The sequence below is a fragment of the Leptosomus discolor genome, chromosome 1, assembly GCF_034619465.1.
Source record: "Leptosomus discolor isolate bLepDis1 chromosome 1, bLepDis1.hap2, whole genome shotgun sequence".
NCBI classification, from domain to species: Eukaryota; Metazoa; Chordata; class Aves; order Leptosomiformes; family Leptosomidae; genus Leptosomus; species Leptosomus discolor.
The window spans coordinates 152,298,524-152,310,790 of record NC_141391.1 but is presented as its reverse complement, the minus strand read 5'-3'; the positions used below and the strand labels follow the sequence as shown (position 1 = coordinate 152,310,790).

At 41.7% G+C, this 12,267-nt stretch overlaps 1 protein-coding gene across 3 annotated transcripts in view; it reads left to right on the top strand.

Annotated features, from left to right (window-relative positions):
- TMTC1 (transmembrane O-mannosyltransferase targeting cadherins 1) overlaps positions 1 to 12,267 on the top strand; it is a 141,622-nt gene that overhangs the window by 23,809 nt on the left and 105,546 nt on the right. The gene's annotated exons all lie outside the window — the stretch shown is intronic.

Below are 12,267 nucleotides of genomic sequence, written 5' to 3'. Positions count from 1 at the left end.
AGGCGCAGTGTGTGCTGAAAGATGACAGATAAGTGTTGTTATCCTGGTAACTGTGGGATGCTTCTTCTATGATGTTGCAAGTTTTTTCCTTTTAATTGTAGCAGGTTTGCTAAGGCCTCTGCCTTTCTTGCCGTTTAGTAAGCTTAAGTTACAAACAAAGTTCGGCCCCCTTTGGGGAGGTGGATTGAAGAGGTGGATTTAGCCTGTGATTTACTCTTCTCTGAACTCAGTTCTTTAGACCATTTTTCCATTGTGAGTGTGAGCAATAGCTCTAGCTACTGCTGTGTCTGTGTCCTGTCTTTTTAGGAAAAGTTCGCTAGCAATAATACATGAATCTTCTTTGCCTGCAGTCAGTGAAGATATTTATTGTGGTGCTCAGATGGTACCTGAGGCCACCAGAAGACACTGCCAGAGTCTAGAAACACGTGAGAGGCGGGTGTCCCGATGCTTAAAGCCTTGGATTCAGCTAAGGATTTATGTGCTCTGGCCTGTGACTGTCTTCCAGAGAACCCTTGTGTAATCTTGGGAAAATAATTACATCTCTCTCTTCTTGTGGCATGTGCTGGAAGATGAGGGACAGTAATGCATGCTTGTTTTCCGCCTCCATTTACGTGATGCAGTTGTTGTCTTAAGACTCCCCCCCAAAAAGTCAAGGACTGTCTCTTATGCAAGCGTGTGGCATTACATGTCTTAAACTTTGAAATCTGCAAGTGCTGTTTCAATACAAGTAACTGAACTCATTGCTCGCTAACTAAAGTTTATTTAGAAACAGCACCACTTTGGTATGGTGATGACTAATATTGCATGTACTCACAACATGACATGTTTAGACATCATTAGGCTGCAAAATTGTGCACTCACCAGGTAAGAAAGGCCTGATTTAATTTTGGCCCTGTTGTGTGTTTATATTATGACAGTTTTTAATTACACTATCACATACCATTTCTTCTGCACAATCCCCACTCTATTCATTGCCCAGAATGTTTGGTGCTCACTTAATGAGCAACTGTTCAGTATTTTGTTTCTTCCTTGTCCAGAGCATGGCCCCATGCCCTATTTACTTCACGTTATTCAGGTCCTGCTCTAAGACAGATTAACAACTTCTCGGTAATTTCTCTGTGTACAAACTACCAGCTACCAATATTGCTGGTATTTCCTCACAGTGCTTCAGTCTGTAATCTTTTAAAGTACCTTTGGCATAGTTTCTAGATGTGTAATTTCCTTGCCTTTCAAAACAAGTAAGGTGAATAGCCAGAAATTTTGCAGTGGGGAGAAACATGGGTGTGAACAGTTGGATTGTAACCTTTGGATCCATCTCATCGACATCTGCTGCTTAGGCAAGCAGTCTAGCTGCTGGCAGCAGTAGATTGTACTTTATGGGAGTCAGTATTAAGAGACGAGGGACTTCTCCCCTTAGATATTTGCTGACAGAGGAGATGCAATGACATGATGTTCCCCTCCAGACTTGGAGAAGAATAAAGCCCGGCATGTGCAGCTGCTTCTGGCGGCTCCTTCCTTCCTCTCTCCCCAGTTTGTTGTCCTGCTTTGTCTACTCCAGCCTGCTCTCATCTCTTCCCTTGCTTGCTTCTCCTTAGTCATTTAATTGTTTCCAATCTTTGCTCCTCAGGCTTTGCCTTTTTGATCTTGTGGCTTTCCTCAAAAGCTGCTGTGATAAACTCCCTTTCCCAGGGTCCCTCCTATACTCCTAGTCCCAAAGTCCTTGCCCAGCCAATTCAAGGGCCCCCAACTATGTCCTTGTACTGGGTATTGCATCCTCTATGTGCTCCCCACTCCTCCTGTCTTGCAGGTTCAGTCTCCCACTGGGGGAGCTTTGCCCAGCTTGGGGGCAAGGTCCCTCTGGAGTTTTCCAGCTATCACACTCTCTTGTCTCCTCTCCTCTGCATGGTTTCTGCTCCATGCGCTGCAAAGCCCGGTTTCTTTTTGACCTCTTCTTTTCCCCCAACTTTGGGGTTCGGCTCTCCTCCGCCCTGCACCTAACTCAGGAGTTTTCCCTGTGCTTGCTGCCTGGGTTTGAGGAGGAAAGAGCGTGGAGAGCCATGCTAAAGCCAGGAGCCTGCTCTGCTCTGGTGCTTGGTGTGGCCCAGAGCTGCAGGTGCTTGCACTCTTGGCTTATTTGTGTATGGAAAAGCAGGCACTCGTGCATGCACTTGTTTGAATAGAAGAGGCTCAGATTTAAATGACTTCTTTCTTTTTTGCTGCTATTCTGGATAGTGGTTTTTTTCTTGCAGTACAGAAAAACACCTCTGATGTTATTTTTCTTAGCTGATGATGACTTAACATGTTTTAGCTATTTACTTTTTTTTTTTTTTTTTTTTAGGGAAGACTATTTAGTCTTTTAAAGATCCTTTAGACTTTCATTTAGTTCATGAAAATCCATTTTTGTGAATTCATAAGTGGAAACTGTGCCTGGGACAAAGAACCACACTGCGCAAAACAAATCAGAAGGAAAAGTTAACGGCTGTTTTTATATTTTTTCCAGTCTTCTGAAAGATGCTGATGGCTTATTCATTCATGTGCACAGGGAAAGTTGTTTTTTTTCTTTTCTCTCACTAATGGGAGTTGAGTTTAAGACCTGCAGTTGCAGTCACTTCATTGTACATCAGCCTTTTCTGTTCCCTGTGTTGCTAATTGGAAATCCCCAATTTGTAGGTGCAGTCTGTGTCCCAGAGCTGATTCACAGGAGGCTCTGTTCATTCCCTTTCCTTCACAGAACCGCCTTTCTATTCACAGTTCGTGGCAGTCTCATTAAACCAACGTTTGAAATAGCAGTGTGCCCGTCTTCATTGCTTTCTCTGAAAGCCCTGTAAACCAGTGTCAAGGAATTAACAGCATCTGAGAAACAGAAAAACCTTAATGGCTTGCCAGGTCATTTTCCTTGCAGTAAATCTGGGTTAGTTTGACACAGAATGGTATTTCTGTCACCCAGGAAATAAAATTAAAAAAACCCCCTAAACCAACAAACCACACCTGAAGAAAGATGATACCCAGATTATTGCAGGTATTTCCCCAGAGCTAATCCAATTGAACAGTTTTGCTCTTACATCTTTGACTTCCAGGCACAGTTTTGGACATCTACTGGAAACTTTCAGCCTGTTCTTAGGAGTGAAGGATTCAGCTGTAACTACCTACCTCATTAATGACTGATGCTTTCTGAGCTGGTCCATGTCTCCTCTGTGAACCTGGTGATCGCAGCTTGTATTAAGTGAAGGACAGCAGACTCTCAGGACTAAGTTACATGGCTTTACGTTTTCACAGGGTGATACAAGCAATAATTTGCTCAAAACCATGAGGACACCAATCTCATCAAATATGACTTTAGTTGGATAGTTCCAGTTGTGTGAGAAGTGTTACTTTGATTTTTTTTTTTTTTAATGTGAAGTAGCTGTTGAGATTTAGTACTTGGTTTAAAGACAAAACCTGTTAGCATGTCTAATGCTTCTCCCATACTCCCTGTATGCTTTGCAAGATGAATAGATCATTCCCTGACTAGAACTTAATCTTCAACTTAATCTAAAGAAGAAGAGTGTAAATCCACTTTCACATTTCTAATTCATTTATTCCAATATTCTTTTCCAACTATTGCATTAGCAACCTTAATCCGCTACTTGGCTGGAACATACATTTCTCTCCTGACTGCAGATCTTCGAAATGCAGATTTTTTGTTGCTATTATTTTAAGCAATTTCCAGAATGTGAAAGTCCAGGAAGCTGCAGTGCAGAAGGCACTCTTGTGAATGCATTCCGCATTCCCAGACATCCGTGCTGAAATTCAGATACTGGCTGAAGTGAGCCTTGAAAGACAAGATTTGTGCTTGGGCTGTTGGAATGCTGCTATTGAGTGTTTGCTTTCCAGGTCTGACAGGTCTTGCAGCATCTGGTGATGCTCTGCTTTGCCTTATGAATTCTCATTACCTGCCACAACTGATCATGGAGTGTCTTAAATGAAAATCTTCCACTGAAATATGTTGTGGTTGTTGTTATTTTATTTTTTTTACCACCTTTCTTAAAGTTAGGTTTAGTTGTCTTAAGAAAGTATCATTCTTTTGCTGTGTGGATAATGCAGTTGTTCCCTCCGTTTAAAGCTTTGGTTGGCAGCATATTTGCCGTAGGTCCTCTGTTCAGGCTAGGAGCTGAAAGTAGGCTCAAATTTCTCCTTTTGTGACCCAAATCACTTGTTTTTGCAGATCAGCTGTAGAGTGAGGAAATACCAAGCATAAAATTTGTATTTTGAAACAACTATGGTTGCACTTTGGTTGTACAGGTACAAAAACTATGGAATAAAATACAGTTAATTTTAATCTGTGAAAGATGCCAACAAACTTTCTGGGTGTTCATTTTGGAAGAGGAAAATTAGAAGGAAAAACTCTCTTCTCTGTTTTCCATGGAGACAAGGACTTTATTGATTGTTCAAAATAAAATTCAGGGAAAGAGTAGTTATCAGTCAGGGGTGGAAGGGAGAGGGAACATTACCTTCATTTCCCTCCCATAAAATGCAGTTTTATCTGGTCATACAGCACCATTACACGTATAGTTCTTGCAGGACCATGTTAGGAATTTCTGCAAGAGACAAAGCTGCTGTAAAATGGTGGCCTTGGGTTCTCTTGCAATATTTTGACATTGCTTCATTTAATTACATTTACTGTAATATCTGCCTAATCTCACAACAGCAGTTTGTATCATTGCTGCTCCTGCGAGTTATCTGTGAATGTTTGAAGCAGAGATGTTTCTTCTCTATTTTGCTAGTAAGCTTGATTAATTTGTTGTTTTCTTCCTATTCTCCCCCGTTTTCTCTAGTGTTAATTATGTCATGCATTTATTTCAGAAGATGAATTGCTTAGAGTACATATGTTTTTGGTACAAGCATCAGGAATTTTCGTCTTCAGAAAGCTGCCACCTGGTCTGTGATCTAAAGGGCTGCTTATGCTGGTCTGTCTAATCTATCCGTTACAGATCAGCATTCCTTTGCTGATTGTGGCTGACGTACTGCGGATTCACTATCATGACCCTGCTTATGATCCTGAATGGTATGTCTGTCATGGAATCACTCAATATGGAAAACTGAATTCCTTCATCGTCTGTATAAACTTTTGGAGATGGTGGATAACTTTCCACTCAGAAGACATTTGTTCATGCATTTGGTCTAGAGCTATGCAATGAATATGAATACAGGAATTTTTGCATGATATTTCTTCAGGAAAAAAAAAATAGAACTCCTTTTACTTTGTATCAATATATTCACCATAATAGAAGAACATTGTGGGAACACCGTATCAAACCAGTGGTCCATCTAGCTCTAGTATCTGTTTTTCTGACTGTGGTCATTACTAGATGCTTACAGAGAAGAAAAGAATGGGAACGAGGCCAGTACAGGGTTATCTATCTTTACTGTGCATGCTGAATATGTGCCAGTCAGTGATTTAGAGTCTATGGATCTGGATGCTTTATCTGGAGCACTGTGTTTAAGACTCTCCATGGACCTGTCCTCTGTGGAGTTGCCTATTTCCCTTTTTAGAACTCTTCTCTCCTCTGACTCTGAGGACATTTTGTTGCAGTGAGTTCTGTGATTTAATTATACACTGTATGAAGAAATCTTTCTCGTTGCTTGAAAACTGGTAATTTCATTGGGAGCCCATTGAGTTTGTGTGATAAGAAGCAGACAGTAATTTCTCTGGTTCACTTTTCCAAGCCCTTCATAATTTTATACTATCTTTATATGTACTCCCTTTCCAGGGTGGAGAGCCCTGTTCTGTTGAGTATCTTCTCATGCAAAAGCCATTCCATGTATCTGATAAGCATTATTACCCTTTCCTGTACCTCTTCGATCTCTATTAGATCCTTTAAAATTGGGCAGAGGAGAGGGAGATCTTGAAATAATATGATGTACTCCAGATGCAGGGACACCTTGGATTTTTATTCAGTATATTAATGCTTGTTTTTTGTGTTCCATTTCTTTCCAAGTGTGCTGGATGCTTATGCTATTCACAAGCTGCATTTTCAGTGCTGATTTATGGCACCACCCTTGTTTTTCTTTATCATTTATTCTTTTGTTCTGACTGCAGTGTGTGTAGGTAATTGAGATGTACAGTAAAAACCTGAATGGAAAATCTGAGTATATTTTATTACTGTGTTTTGAATTCTGTGCACTGGCTTTGGCTGAAGAGCATCCTGCAACTGCCTGGCCTGTTCCCCATTACGGGGGAAAGGCTGGAGCAAGGCACTGAACTAAGCTAAGATGGGCCTGGCTGATTTTGGGGCCAGAGATGACACCATCAGGCTCTGTAGCTTCTGTATCTGGGCCTCAGTTACCTAGATATTTGGTTTACAATATATCTTCCCTTTCTTAACTGCTATTTGGGGATGAGTAATAACTGGCTTGGGCAAAGCTCGAGGGCTTCCTCAGACACCCACTCACGAGACTGAGTCCTTCTCATTGCTTTTTCTTGGCTTCAGCAATTTTCTCTTCTCTGGCGGTGTAGTCACAGTGCAAAGGGGCTGCAGCTGCTCTCTTAGCTGCCTGGGACACAGGGTCTGTGTGTCCTCTTCTCCTGAGTGCCTATGCTCCATCAGCTAGGGAGAAGCATTACCTCTCTAAACCAAAGGGCAGAGAGTCTGAGCATTTGCCTGAATTCAGAAACAAAAACTGACATAAAGCAGAGACTTCATCAGGATTTCCCAGGTCTTAAGCGGGTCTACCTCAGGCTAGGTGTTCCTATTTTTGCCAGTAAATTGACAATTTCTCTCTTAAAATTTGCTGAAAAGATAGAGCCCCCTATTCCCCTCCCCTTTCCTATAAGCCAAAAGATTCAGTATTTGTTGGTTTTAAGTACGAAGATCTAGACAGTGTGAGCCATGATAGCTACTATCCCAGGGCTTTCATGTCACTATTTGTTGTATTATTTACTTTGATCTGATTTGGCCTCTTGACTTCATCAAAGCGCCTTTCAATGTGAATTAATTAAGAGAACTGTATTTTCTTCTTTCAGTTGCCTTTAAAAGAGAAATGCTCCCAGATGGCATGAGGGAGGGAGGGAGGTGTTTTTCTCTCTGCACAAGCCACGCTTTTGTCGTAGACCAAAGGCTTTCTCTGCCCTTCATTACGCTTTGGGATTCTGCTGTTTTGATGAAGGTGCTTTCCTGGGAGTTTGGAAATGTTCCAAAACTGAATGAGATCCCCTCAGTGGCATCCCAGCCCAAATGAGCAGCTTTCTAATAACGAAGATGACTTTAATATTGCAGCATCCTGTCTCTGCAGAGCACTCAGTTAATTATGAGGTGTGAATAAGGAATATGTTTCACAGTGCCTTGGCAATTTTCTGAGTTCACTGATCCGTAAACAAGATTATTCCCTAATAGTCCTTCATCTCTGCCATTATTACACAAGGATGTTCAACTTTAAATGAAATTAAAAATGATAATCTTTAAAGTTTGTTGAGCCATGGCTAATCTTTTGAGAGTGTTTCCAGGATTAATTATTTTAAAATTGCTGAGTTTTTTGGGAGGAGATATTTTTTTTATCTTTCCTGCTATGCCGTTTTTATAAAGACCACACTGTAGCAACTCTCCACTGGGAAGTGCGAATTAGACCCGTTTTTTGTTCTTTGTGTTCGAAGTCCCTGATGTCAGGCAGCTGATGTTTTGGGCAGAAGTGGTTTTGTCAAAGTACATGGAAGTTTTTTACAGTTCTTTCAGCTGCTGCCAACCCAGGAGCAAGGGACTAAATTTGATTCCTGAATGCCAGCTGTCCAGCCCGGCTCTGTCCCTGGCCCCCAGACAGTTTGTACGGGATGGAAATGACACGGGCTATTGGCGCAAAATTGTCAGGCAGTTTGCAATCTCTCAGGGTTGTGCAGAGCTACAACTCCTTGAAGATATTTTTACCATTACTGCCATCTACACTGTAGGTTTTTAAGGTCAAGAGAGACCCTTTATGATCATCTAATCTGAGCTGAAGCATGGTGCAAAAGACAGAGCTTTGTCTGAGAATTACTGCATGAAGCCTGCATTTCTCTTTGAGCTGTGTCACACATCTGTCAGCAGCCCTGACTTTAAAGACTTGATGTGATGGAGTATTTGAAATATCCTTAGGTGGATGGTTGCAGTGGTATGCTATTCTCACTGTTAAAAATATGTGCCTATTTCTAGTCTGATTTATCTAATTTCATCTTCCAAGCACTGCATCTCATTATGTCTTTTCCCACTAGATTCAACAGGGCTTTCCTAGCTGAAAGTTTTGCAGTCTGTGATAGTTGTTTTATTGTTCTTCCAGACAGAGTGAAAGGCTGGGCTTCCTCAGGGTACGTCTACCCAGCAGTCACTGTTGCGATGCAGTTTATGTACTCAGATCTGAACAAGTTTCAGGTAGCTTGGGTCCTGCTAATAATATGTCTGCAATGCCGTGGAGAACAGTGTCAGTGAAGCAAGCTTTCTAAGCGTTCGGCAATCTTTTTTTTTTTTTTAAAGTTTTTTTCCTTTGGTTATCATGCTAAACTGTTGAAAACCAGTAAAAGATAGTTAATTTTTGCAGCGCAAAATTTACATATTGTAAAAGTCAGTGCTTTGCTGAGTAAAAACAAGTAGATTAGAGTAAAATTAGCGTATCTCTGATAATAAATCCCTACGGAGCAAGAGCGAGATCTTCCTATGTGTTTGTTGTGTTTCTAGCACAACAGTGTTTCAATCTTAATTGGAAAATTAGTCATATAAGGAGGTGCACTTGATACTGCATCTGCACACACAGATGACATTTGGATGATGTGCTGCTCTTGATCTTACCAGCATTGTCATGGAATCCTTAGCGAACGCAAGTACTCAGAGTCTGGAGTTGATGTTTTGTCTGGAAGGGCTGTCAGTGAACATGCGGTCTTTGAAATGCTGCCCCTGAGCCCTTGTTCACAACAGTAAAGTTGGAGAAAAGGGGATGGAGAAAATTTGGACAGATAATCCTTTTTAATATAAGATTGTCCCTCACAATATAGTTCCTAGCAGGTTTTATATTGAATCTATTTTTAGAAACAAGAAAAGATAGAGCCTACTGATATCTTTATTTCACACTCAGTATGTTTTATAATCAGGCAGTATAATTTTAGAGGGGAAAAGTGCCTTCTGCTGAATTGCTGGCAGCCTTACCTAGAGTGCGCAGGAAGGTCTTTGGAAAGCAGGGATGTCAGGTGTTGACCTACACCAATGATGCTTCATTTGTGAGATTTAGTCAGATTAAGGCACAAAGTAATATGATTAATTTGGCTCTAGGTTCAGTGTTTAAGAATACATAAGACATAACATCAGCATCGTTCCTTTATACCAGCTGAGACTGTGACCCAGCTGGCAGACTACTCCGTGGGTACCATTATCTTTTACATAACAAGTTTCATATTCTCCCATTTCATTTTTTAAGCATCTGTCATTACCTCTTCCGAAACCCCTTACAAATTAGAGGTGCATCTTGCATAACTGAAGAGCAATTATTGTTCCATTACCAAGTAATGAAGTGCACACTTGTATGGAAAGAATGATGACTCCAAATATGATAAAGTTCAGCAAGATTCCCAAGATGATTTCTAGAAGTGTTTTCTACCTTCAAAGCTTACATTTTAATTGGTGGCAAATCTTATGTCCAATGTCATCTTTAAAAAACTATTAAGGAATAAAACACACATGTGAAAGCTTGAGAAAGGGAGCTGTTTCCATATCAAAGTCAGAGGAAGTGTTTCGCATCATCATGAAAGACTCCTCCCTGCCATGGCCCAGAGTTTGAGGTTACTGACTTTGATTTAGTGTGGTGGTTTGGCGGGTTACTTGTCCCCTGGTAATTCTGCCAGGACACGGAGGAGGCTTCTGGTGAGGCAGGAGTCCTGGGAATTGAGAATGGTGTGGTCATCCCCCATGTTATGTTTGAAGAAGACTTTAGCTTTCAACAGGATAAAATTGCAGGGCTCTTGAGCAAGTCCAGATGGTGCTCCCAGGGCCTGCTTTTGAGACATGGGATTCCTGGCGCAATCACTTGAAGCGGAAATGCCCTCTGCCAATTAGGACTTGTCTTCTCTCAGGCTTCCAAACATCGGGGTACTAGCGCAGGAAATTATTTGAATGTTTAGTCCTCACGTTTAATGCTTTTTTGAGTAGAGCTTAGTGTGACGATCATGACCTGCTTATCCCTCTAGCAGAGCCCCCCCGTAACTGGGACACATAATCATGATGATTACTGGGTCATTGCAGCTGAACAGCTGGTGTCGATCGCTGTAGCTTTGCTTGCATTCAGTACACATCTCCGGTATCCTCCTGACAAGACTCAGGCCCCTGTAAGCTTAGTCAATGGGGCAGCTTACACTGCAGATCTGACCAGCTCGCTAAGCCTGCCTGTGGGATTCTTCTCATCTTCTTAAACTAGGCTTGGTGAATTTTAGATCATTAATTTTAAAAGCCTTTTCCAATCCGTTAATGCTTATTTTCTTAAATAGCTTATCTGGTGGAAATTGCTGTGGCTTTAGCAAGGAGAGGTATACACTTTGATTTAGTGAGAGAAAATGAAAAACAAAACCTGAACAAACCAACACAGCCCAGGTGATCACTTCTTAAAGTAATGTCCTTCCTTCTGTCAAAGGAACATCAGATGGTAAGGGACTACTTGGCTTATCAGACATAGTTGTCTGTTATCATGTGTAGCCAGTTATCTAATCCCTTTCATAGACTGGCTTAGCGCTGCCTTGTGTCCAGTTGGATCCTCTCCATGGCTCTGCTTGGAAGGTTGCTCCACAGTCTTGACAAGTTTGCCTGGAAAGCTTTCTTTTCCCAGCCTAAATGAGTCGATGGCCAATTTATGCCCACTCAACCCTTTTGTGTTGACCTTTCTTTTAACATATGTGCATCTCTTTTGTCTTCTTTCCTTTGAGTGCCCCACATGTTAAATGTGCGGGCACACAAAACTAAAGAGAATGTCAAGTGAGGTACAAAACTGAAAGTGTGAGAATCTAGCAGCAACTCTTTATTTCATAAGTGTTCCTGGGGAGGAGACACAGGATTGCCATGGGTTGTTACTAAATAGTGCAGTAACTTTCTTAGTGGTGTTGTCTAGGCAAGCTTTGTGTAGTGACAACAGCTGAGACTCTCCAGAGAAGCTGCCTGTGCTTTTGCCAAGGAATAGGGTATGTTTGCAGTTCTTGTTTTTATTTTTATTTGTTTCCTTTGGTCAAGTGCCATGAAAATCTCAGCAGATTCAGAAACTTGTGTTTTTCATTCTGACTTGCAGCCATTTTGAGAGAGCACTGAACAAAAAACAGCAGCAGCTGCAAATGTGTGGGTTAAAAACATGCCACCAGTATCCCCACCAAATATGCTTAATGTCCCTTATAGGAGAATGAAGCAGTAGAGAACCTCCTGCTTTATCTTGGGAACTGGCAAACAGGAAAAATGAAGTTGAATTATTTTGGATAGTGGCTCGTTGTACACTACTGCAAAACAAGTCTAAGTGAGGTGAGAACTGAAACTTAAAGTGAACCTAAAACTTAAATATCAACACTTCCCTGTTATGTTAGTCAAGAAACTTGCCTTTTGCTTTCTTCTGGCCTCCCAGAAGCGTTAGCTCTCATTATATCAGGCCTTTTGGAGGCCTCAGCTCCCTTTTAATGAGCATGTTGGATAGGCTTCCTCTGCCATGCTGGTGGGGTGCTTCTTGCCTGTGTCGGAGTCTGAATGACTGTGTGAAAATGATGTAGCCTGTAAGAAAAGATAGTATGAGTCATAGCTTAAGAAAAGGATGATTATCTTTTCCATTCCTGGTAGTGTACTTCCCAGAAGGACATCTTCCCGGGGGGCATCTGTCTTTTTTGCTGTCTTTGCCATGGATTTCCATCCTCTCACTGAGCAGGAGTGACTTGCTCCTTTTTGGCTAGACTGTCTAAAAGGGCTGATGAATCGCTAGGGGAAGGGTGTGTGCTTCTGTAACCTCTATCTGCCTTGGGAGGTGTGTGCCTCATGCTTGGCACAACCCCAGGGCTGACTGACCTTTCTTCAGCCACTAGGTGAAGTTGAGGGCTTTCCTTGGCAACAGCTGGCCTCTATGGACTTGTGAGACAATGCTTAGCTGCTGTTGATGGGTTGTAGTTTAGGATGCTGCTGGATGAGGGAAGTCCTCTGTGGGCTAGATTGTTCTGTCTGTCAGCCGTGGAGCAACGGCTTCAGAGGAATGGCTCTCTAGCTCTGCCCTAAGAAGCATCCATCACTTAGCAATGGTACCAGCTCCTTTTTAGCT